The sequence below is a fragment of the Coregonus clupeaformis genome, unplaced genomic scaffold (genome assembly GCF_020615455.1).
Source record: "Coregonus clupeaformis isolate EN_2021a unplaced genomic scaffold, ASM2061545v1 scaf1952, whole genome shotgun sequence".
Taxonomy (NCBI): Eukaryota; Metazoa; Chordata; class Actinopteri; order Salmoniformes; family Salmonidae; genus Coregonus; species Coregonus clupeaformis.
In genome coordinates this window covers 49038-58591 of record NW_025535406.1, presented here as the reverse complement: position 1 = coordinate 58591, position 9554 = coordinate 49038, and the positions used below count along the sequence as shown (strand labels likewise).

The 9554-nt window shown below is 45.1% G+C and overlaps 1 long non-coding RNA gene across 1 annotated transcript; it reads right to left on the bottom strand.

Annotated features, from left to right (window-relative positions):
* Nucleotides 1-1339: 1339 nt before the first annotated feature.
* LOC123487976 lies at nucleotides 1340-9179 on the bottom strand. The gene is made up of 3 exons (XR_006659921.1): nucleotides 9076-9179; nucleotides 1593-1749; nucleotides 1340-1355 (listed from the first exon to the last, which is right to left on the bottom strand). It is a non-coding gene; the product is annotated as an uncharacterized LOC123487976 (long non-coding RNA).
* Between the last annotated feature and the right edge of the window lie 375 nt (nucleotides 9180-9554).

Genomic DNA, 9554 nt, shown 5'->3' with positions numbered 1-9554 from the left:
CTTTTGTTGGGAAACACCCACACCATTCTGTTGCTGGGGTACGTACGCCCACACCATTCAAACACAGACTATTTCACTCACATTGCAATTAATAGAAATCTGGAAATAATGGATAGTTACAGTTATCAGAGGGTGGACCCCTTGTTGACAGTACATCAAATTACACTAAGGAAGGCCACATTAAGAACGCTTGAGGTGGCAAAACTCACCCTGTAGGGCTTCTCTCCGGTGTGTGTACACTAGTCTACCATTAACTGGATTGAGCTAACAAAAGTGGAAAGGTTACCCAACAGTGTGGTGTTTTCTCTTGTGTTCAACCAGGTTTCCTGACCAAGTGAATCTCTTCCCACACTGATCACAACCAAAAGGCTTCTCTCCTGTGTGTATTCTCTTGTGTCCAGCCAGGTTTCCTGACCGAGTGAATCTCTTCCCACACTGATCACAACCAAAAGGCTTCTCTCCTGTGTGTATTCTCTTGTGTTCAACCAGGCTTCCTGACTGAGTGAATCTCTTCCCACACTGATCACAACCAAAAGGCTTCTCTCCTGTGTGTATTCTCTTGTGTTCAACCAGTCTTCCTGACTGAGTGAATCTCTTCCCACACTGATCACAACCAAAAGGCTTCTCTCCTGTGTGTATTCTCTTGTGTACTAGAAGTCCGTTTGAAGTGGTTAAGCTCATTCCACAGTCTGAGCAGTGGTAAGGCTTCTCTCCTGTGTGTATTTTCTTGTGTCCAGCCAGGTGTCCTGACCGAGTGAATCTCTTCCCACACTGATCACAACCAAAAGGCTTCTCTCCAGTGTGTATTCTCTTGTGTACGAGAAGTCCTTTTGAAGTGGTTAAGCTCATTCCACAGTCTGAGCAGTGGTAAGGCTTCTCTCCTGTGTGTATTCTCTTGTGTCCAGCCAGGCTTCCTGACTGAGTGAATCTCCTCCCACACTGAACACAACCAAAAGGCTTCTCTCCTGTGTGTATTCTCTTGTGTAAAGCCAGGTGTCCTGACTGAGTGAATCTCTTCCCACACTGATCACAACCAAAAGCCTTCTCTCCTGAGTGTATTATCTTGTGTCTAGCCAGGTGTCCTGACCGAGTCAATCTCTTCCCACACTGATCACAACCAAAAGGTTTCTCTCCTGTGTGTATTCTCTGGTGTGTTTTAAGATTTCCTGAAGAGGTGAAACTCTTTCCACAGTCAAAGCAGCGGTGAGGTTTCTTCCCTGTAAGTCTCTGCTGGTGTTTCTTGAGGTGTTCTGATCTGGAGAGACTCTTCTCTGCCTCGTCAGCATCATGATGTTGGTTAGCCTTCCCAGATGATAAGCCCCTTCTACTGAGAGAGCAACGGTTAGGGCTGTCCCCTGTGAAACAAAGACAGACAGTTAGGGTTCCTTCTTCATATCGAAGTTAGTTCAAGGCCCAGCTTTCCAAACTCTTGTGATCAGATTTTGGATGGGTTCAAATCATCAATGTAACCAATGGGGTAGGAGTGCTTCTAATGATTCTACATTTTAAGAAGGTTAGTGATTGTGTTTAATGGTAATTAAGGACATCTAGGGAGTGTCCCAAAATAAATGTATGTAAGAGCATAAACCCACTCCGTCCCGGTGTTTTCCTGCAGTCGACCAGCAGCACAGACACCCTCTTCAGACCCAGCAGTAAGTTACCAGGAGAGGCACAACCTGGGGACCTCAAGAGGGGGAGGGGGGAGGAGGGTTGGAAGGAGAGGGAGGAGGGGGGTGGGATAGGTGTTTCCTGTAAATCCCAAAAAGAGGGTAGTGGAGTTCAAGTTAGTACACTGAGGGTAAAACAACACAACAATGGTATGATGAGGTCTTGCATTTAAATGGGGACGGCCACAACGGAGTGGAAACAATGCCCCCTTGCTGTTTAAGATGTAATGGACACCAAATACATTTTTTCCAAACTCTGCTTCTTCATTCCGGTCCGTTGAACAACAGGAAGTTACCAAACAAAAATGTGTTTTTCAACGATGGGTTTATGATATAGCTTGCAACTTGTAAACGATTATCCATTCCTAAAAGTGAGTACTACTTTCACAGCATGTTAAAAATAATACAGGCTTCAGGCTATTTGATCTGATCTACAGGCTATTTGAACTGATCTACAGGCTATTTGAACTGATCTACAGGCCATTTGAACTGATCTACAGGCCATTTGATCTGATCTTCAGGCTATTTGATCTGATCTACAGGATATGCATCAGACTATTTTGAAATGTTAACCTAAAATAATACATTGCCTTTAGAATGTCTGCACTCCCTTGAACCTTTTTCACATTTTGTTACGTTACAATGTGGGATTTAAATATATTCAATTGAATTTTTTTGTAATCGATGTGCTAATTTCTTAATTGTCAATGTGGCTTTGATTGGATAGTTGATGTTACATTGGAAAGCTTTATGTTTATGACAGTTTGCGATAGAACACATGAAAAAAAGGGTGGGTTTCATGTTTTGGCTGACAAATGTACTAAAATGTAATAACATCCAGTACCAGTCAAAAGTTTGGACACCTACACATTCAAGGTTTTTTTTTTATACTATTTTCTACATTGTAGAATAATAATGAAGACATCAAAACTATGAAATAACACATATGGAATCATGTTGTAACCAACAAAGTGTTAAACAAATCAGAATATATTCCAGGTGACTACCTCAAGAAGATGGTTGAGAGAATGCCAGGAGTGTGCAAAGCTGTCATCAAGGCAAAGGGTGGCTACTTTGAAGAATCTCAAATATAAAATATATTTTTATTTGTTTAACACTTTCTTGGTTACTACATCATTCCATATGTGTTATTTCATAGTTTTGATGTCTTCACTATTATTCTACAACGTAAAAATAAAGAAAAACACTTGAATGAGTAGGTGTGTCCAAACTTTTGACTGGTACTGTATATATTTCTTTCCACTTTCAAATGGTACAACAAAGACGTTTAGAGGTAGAGGGCTGCGGGCTCCGACAGAGATCATTGCAGCGCGGTCCATATTTTTCATGTTGAGGGCGGTCAGACAGAAAACGTTATGATAAATATACTTGTCCCGCATATTATTTGGAAACGGTGTCTTTCTGCTGTGTATGCGTTAGCCTAGCTATTGTACTAAAAGCACCTCTGTCAAATTATTCGCACACTAGCCTACCAGGCTACCTATGAATGGGCGAATAAATCATGTGGCAGTTATCTTTCCAAGGAAATTCACTTAAATATAATTAGGCTATAGTGTACTACAGTGTCTGTTAATAGAAAGAAGTTGGGGACGCTCAACCAACGTGAGTCGAGGTGAAATCCCAAAATGTGATTATCAATATAAAGCAAAAGGCGCAACATGGGGATCAAGCGTTGAGTCTTCTCCTTCTCAATATATATTAATTATCCATATATTTGTCTCTGACTGAAAATATTCCCGCTCCTAAAAGACAGGCTATATCCTACGTGCAAAACGTAGGTCAAGAGAAAGTGCAACGGACCGCTCATCTTTCTTGCTGTTTCAAGTTCAGCAGCCATACCTCTCCTCTCCTCTCCTAGTTCAGCAGCCATACCTCTCCTGTCCTAGTTCAGCAGCCATACCTCTCCTCTCCTAGTTCAGCAGGCATACCTCTCCTCTCCTAGTTCAGTAGCCATACCTCTCCTCTCCTCTCCTAGTTCAGCAGCCATACCTCTCCTCTCCTAGTTCAGTAGCCATACCTCTCCTCTCCTAGTTCAGCAGGCATACCTCTCCTCTCCTAGTTCAGTAGCCATACCTCTCCTCTCCTCTCCTCTCCTAGTTCAGTAGCCATACCTCTCCTGTCCTAGTTCAGCAGCCATATCTCTCCTGTCCTAGTTCAGCAGCCATACCTCTCCTGTCCTAGTTCAGTAGCCATACCTCTCCTGTCCTAGTTCAGCAGCCATACCTCTCCTCTCCTAGTTCAGTAGCCATACCTCTCCTGTCCTAGTTCAGCAGGCATACCTCTCCTCTCATAGTTCAGTAGCCATACCTCTCCTCTCCTCTCCTAGTTTGACTATACACAATAATCCACAATAATGACCACCTGCAACCCTGTACATGTGACTATTCACAATAATCCCCAATAATGACCACCTGCAACCCTGTACATGTGACTATTCACAATAATGAGTTCGAATCCAGGCTCTGTCGCAGCCGGCCGCGACCGGGAGACTCATGGGCGGCGCACAATTGGCCCAGCGTCGTCCAGGGTAGGGGAGGGAATGGCCGGCAGGGATATTGCTCAGTTTATAGAGCATGGCGTTTGCAACGCCAGGGTTGTGGGTTCGATTCACACGGGGGCCAGTATAAAAAAAAATATATGTATTCACTAACTGTAAGTCGCTCTGGATAAGAGCGTCTGCTAAAATGACTAAAATGTAAATGTAAATGACCTGCAACCCTGTACATGTGACTCGTTTTTCATACTGGCCCCCTATGGGAATCGAACCCACAACCCTGCCGTTGCAAACGCCATGCTCTACCAACTGAGCTACATCCCTGCCGGCCATTCCCTCCCCTACCCTGGACGACGCTGTGCAGTGCAGTGCGATGCAGTGCCTTAGACCACAGTGACCACCTGCAACCCTGTACATGTGACTATTCACAATAATCCACAATAATGACCTAAATGACAGAGTGAAAGGAGAATATAAATATTTCAGATCTTGTTTGCAACAAGGCACTAAAGTAATACTGCTAAAAAAGTAACAGGGCAAATGAATACACTTTTTGGGCCTAAATGCAAAGCCTTAAGTTTGGGGCAAATCCAACATAACATCACTGAGTAACTGCCTCCTTATTTTCAAGCATGGTGATGGCTGCATCATGGTAAGGAAATGCTTGACATCGTCAAAGACAGGGGAGTTTTACAGAATGAAAAGTAACAGGATTTTCTAGAGGAAAGCCTGCTTCTGTCTGCTTTACACCAGACACGGGGAGAGGAACTCACCTTTCAGCAAGACCGTAACCTACAACACTAAGCCACATCTAAATCTGTGGGAAGCTAAAAGGCTAGCTTGCTTACAGTTTTTAGCAAGCTGCTAGTGGAGTAGCCTACAGCCAACTGGTAAGCTGCTAGTGGAGTAGCCTACAGCCAACTGGCAAGCTGCTAGTGGAGTAGCCTACAGCCAACTGGTAAGCTGCCAGTGGAGTAGCCTACAGCCAACTGGCAAGCTGCTAGTGGAGTAGCCTACAGCCAACTGGTAAGCTGCCAGTGGAGTAGCCTACAGCCAACTGGTAAGCTGCCAGTGGAGTAGCCTACAGCCAACTGGCAAGCTGCCAGTGGAGTAAGCCTACAGCCAACTGGCAAGCTCCTAGCAGAGTAGCCTACAGCCAACTGGCAAGCTGCTAGTGGAGTAGCCTACAGCCAACTGGTTAGCTGCCAGTGGAGTAGCCTACAGCCAACTGGTAAGCTGCCAGTGGAGTAAGCCTACAGCCAACTGGCAAGCTGCCAGTGGAGTAGCCTACAGCCAACTGGCAAGCTGCCAGTGGAGTAGCCTACAGCCAACTGGCAAGCTGCCAGTGGAGTAGCCTACAGCCAACTGGCAAGCTGCCAGTGGAGTAGCCTACAGCCAACTGGCAAGCTGCCAGTGGAGTAGCCTACAGCCAACTGGCAAGCTGCTAGTGGAGTAGCCTACAGCCAACTGGTAAGCTGCTAGTGGAGTAGCCTACAGCCAACTGGTAAGCTGCTAGTGGAGTAGCCTACAGCCAACTGGCATGCTGCTAGTAGAGTAGCCTATAGCCAACTGGTAAGCTGCTAGTGGAGTAGCCTACAGCCAACTGGTAAGCTGCTAGTGGAGTAGCCTACAGCCAACTGGGCAAGCTGCTAGTAGAGTAGCCTACAGCCAACTGGTAAGCTGCTAGTGGAGTAGCCTACAGCCAACTGGTAAACTGCTAGTGGAGTAGCCTACAGCCAACTGGCATGCTGCTAGTGGAGTAGCCTACAGCCAACTGGTAAACTGCTAGTGGAGTAGCCTACAGCCAACTGGCATGCTGCTAGTGGAGTAGCCTACAGCCAACTGGTAAACTGCTTATAGCCTACAGCCAACTGGCATGCTGCTAGTGGAGTAGCCTACAGCCAACTGGTAAGCTGCTAGTAGAGACTACAGCCAACTGGCACAAAACAATGTAAATTTAATACAAACCTAAACTTGTATTACATGTAGCTATTATTCAAATATGCCATTTCTTTGAAATGAGCTAACAGTGGTGATGTTTTCAACAGGATTATTTTTTTGCTTTTATCCCAAATGGAGAGTCACTGCTATCCCCATTGTGAATATTGCTATTCGGGGGTCTAGGCACACATGGAACGGTGAGGGTATCATGTTACCAACAGGTGCATATTGCTCCAAAAGATCTCAGTCCGCCCAAGCGCATGACCACACCAACAAAAACCCCAGTGATCTCTGGATTGGCCTTAACCCCCCACTTTACCCAGACCACGTGCTGTTTCCCTAGGTCAGGGATGTCAGAGACTAATTATAATATGCTTTACCCAGACCATATTCCACTCCTGCGTTGTCTTGGCTGTGTGCTTAGGGTCGTTGTCCTGTTGGAAGGTAAAACCTTCGCCCCAGTCGGAGGTCCTGAGCGCTCTGGAGCAGGTTTCATCAAGGATCTCTCTGTACTTTGAGGTGTTCATCTTTCCCCTCAATCCTGACTAGTCTCCCAGTCCCTGACGCTGAAAAGGATCCCCACAGCATGATGCTGCCACCACCATGCTTCACCGTAGGGATGGTGCCAGGTTTCCTCCAGATGTGACGCTTGGCATTCAGCCAAAAGAGAATCTTGTTTCTCATGGTCTGAGAGTCATTTAGGTGCCTTTTGGCAAACTCCAAGCGGGCTGTCGTGCCCTTTACTGAGGAGTGGCTTCCGTCTGGCCACTATACCATAAAGGCCTGATTGGTGGAGTGCTGCAGAGATGGTTGTCCTTCTGGAAGGTTTTCCCATCTCCACAGAGGAACTCTGCAGCTCTGTCAGAGTGAGCATCGGGTTCTTGGTCACCTCCCTGACCAAGGCCCTTCTCCCTCGATTGCTAAGTTTGGCCTGGCAGCCAACTCTAGGAAGAGTCTTGGTGGTTCCAAACTTTTTCCATTTAAGAACGATGGAGGCCACTGTGTTCATGGGAACCTTCAATGCTGCAGAATTGTTTTGGTACCTTCCCCAGATGTGCGTATGTTTTCACTTTGTCATTATGGGGTAGTGTGTGGATTGATGAGGGACAAAAATAATTTAATCTATTTTAGACTAACGTAACAAAATCTGGAAAATGTAAAGGGGTCTGAATACTTCCCGAATGCACTGTATACAATAGCTTTCAGCTAGATGAGGCAAACTTGACATTGACTGTGCTCATGGCTAAATTTGAGGAGTACTTTGAAGCAAGCCAGAACATCATATTTGAGAAATACACGTTTTTCTCTCATGATCAGAAAAAGGAAGTCAGTTTTGACCAGTACTTGGCTGAGCTGAACACAATGAGCAAAACGTGTGAATTTGAAAAATCTGAAAGACTCACTAGTGAAAGGATAGTCTGAGGCATACTTGATAATGGACTCAATGAGAGATTGCTGCGTGAGCAAGATGTAACTTTGGATAAAGCAGTGAATACAGTACCAGTCAAAAGTTTGGACACACCTACTCATTTTAGGGTTTGTCTTTTTGAAAATGTTTAACATTGTAGAATAATAGTGAAGAAATCAAAGTGGCTTCGCCAGGGCACAACGGCAGCATCGGATCAAAGCGGCGGGGAGAAGCCTGCCACAGAGGCCAAAGGCAAGGCCGCTGGGCCGACGCTAATCACTGAGGCCAAGGCCGCCGAGCCCAGCAGCAAAGGCACCTGAGCAACCGTCTTGCAGCCTGGTGACATAGGAAGTGATGAGGACCCAGTGCAGGTTTGTCTGGGGAAATACCCAACCCGCCTGGACTGGGAGAGAAAACGGGCATTTTGTAGCACGCGGTTCAAAGGCAGAGGGTGACAGGAATATTCCTGCAAGGCAGATGCAGTTTGATGAGTTATGGGAGAAATGCAAGCACACTTGGACACCCCCCCTCCAAGCAAATGGCAAAGAGTAGTCAGTAGTAATCTGAAAGAATATGTGGTGGATCTATATCTGGATATGAGAGGGATCTTCCAAGCAAATTCTGTGGGGAACGAGAGACTGCTGAGGAGGTTCAACACAGCATCAAGGCGGCTACAACTCTTGAATCTGGGTAAGAACAGGCAGCCTGGCTGGGCTTGGGTTATTTTGTTATTTGCTAGCTTTTGGAAATGCGTGGCAAATGTCAGAAATAGGCCTAGAGGTGATTTTCTTTATTGGCCTTGCTGCTAAGTCTACTGCTTGATTTCTTTGATTGGAATGGAAATGTTTGGTTTATAATATAATTGGATTGTTTTATAATGTAGAAGAGGTGCTTTGCATTACATTGATGAGGGTGAGCAGACCTTGAACAATGGATGAGTAACGATGTAGCTATAGTGTTGCCATAAACAACTCGTAGCTATGGAATAGTAATTTCACTTATCATACCAGCGTAGGACGGCACTCTTGTGGGAAGACAGCTTGGTAGCTGCGTCCAAGCTGCATTGTACCAATAAGTTGTTGGTAGTGCATTGTACATTATTGTTTGCTTTCCGCGATTGGAAATGCATTGTATTGCGGTAATTAGCCACTGTTTTCCATTGGATTGTTGGGTATTGTGCATGTAGCTGTGTGGCGTTGTCATAACTTGCGATTTATGGATTGTCCATGTTTGTAAAGCGGTGCAGTAGCCTGTATTCTTGCTGCAAGACAGCCGTGCGTGGCTGCAAATACATTGTGTGTAATTGTACTATCGATTATTATCAATCCTGTGTTATCAGCAAGCGAAAATAGTTGTGCCCCCTTAGTCATTTCTGATGCCCCCTTGCCGAGTTCATCCTGGCGCCGGGCTTGGCTACGAGTAACCAGCTAAACTACACAAATGATTTTCCAAAAGTCAAGGACCATTAAATACGCGCAGTGTAAAAGCATGAAGTAGGCCACAAAGACCCGTTATAAAAATGTGTAAAATTAATCTAAACTCACCTGATTCATTGTAGAAACGTGTGTTTATGGTCGATTGCAGAGTTCAGGCGAAGTTCTGCCTAAAGTCAAAAGACAAAATGGAGAATAGAGAACATGTGACTCCGAAAAAATAGGACTTCCGCCAACATACAAATAATAATACAGCAGTAGTCTGCTTAGCTCATTTTCAAAAGTTACAGTCCGATATCATTTTAACATTCCTCCTTTGTTCAATCATGTTGTCTGGTGTTCTACTCTGCACGGAGCGTAAAGTCACAAGAGAAAAGAGCCAGGCTCCGCCTTCACTTCCGTTCAACTTAAGGGATTCGTCCAACATACAAATAACACTCCAGTCGTAGGAAGCGTTCTGCTTTTAGCAACTCATTTTCTAAAGTTAATGCAGTTTCTCTGGAACCCGCAAGGTTGGACTTTGGGCCTCTATATATAAAATAAAATCGAATGTTTCAGCCAGATATCCACTCACAAACCGATCGCTGTAC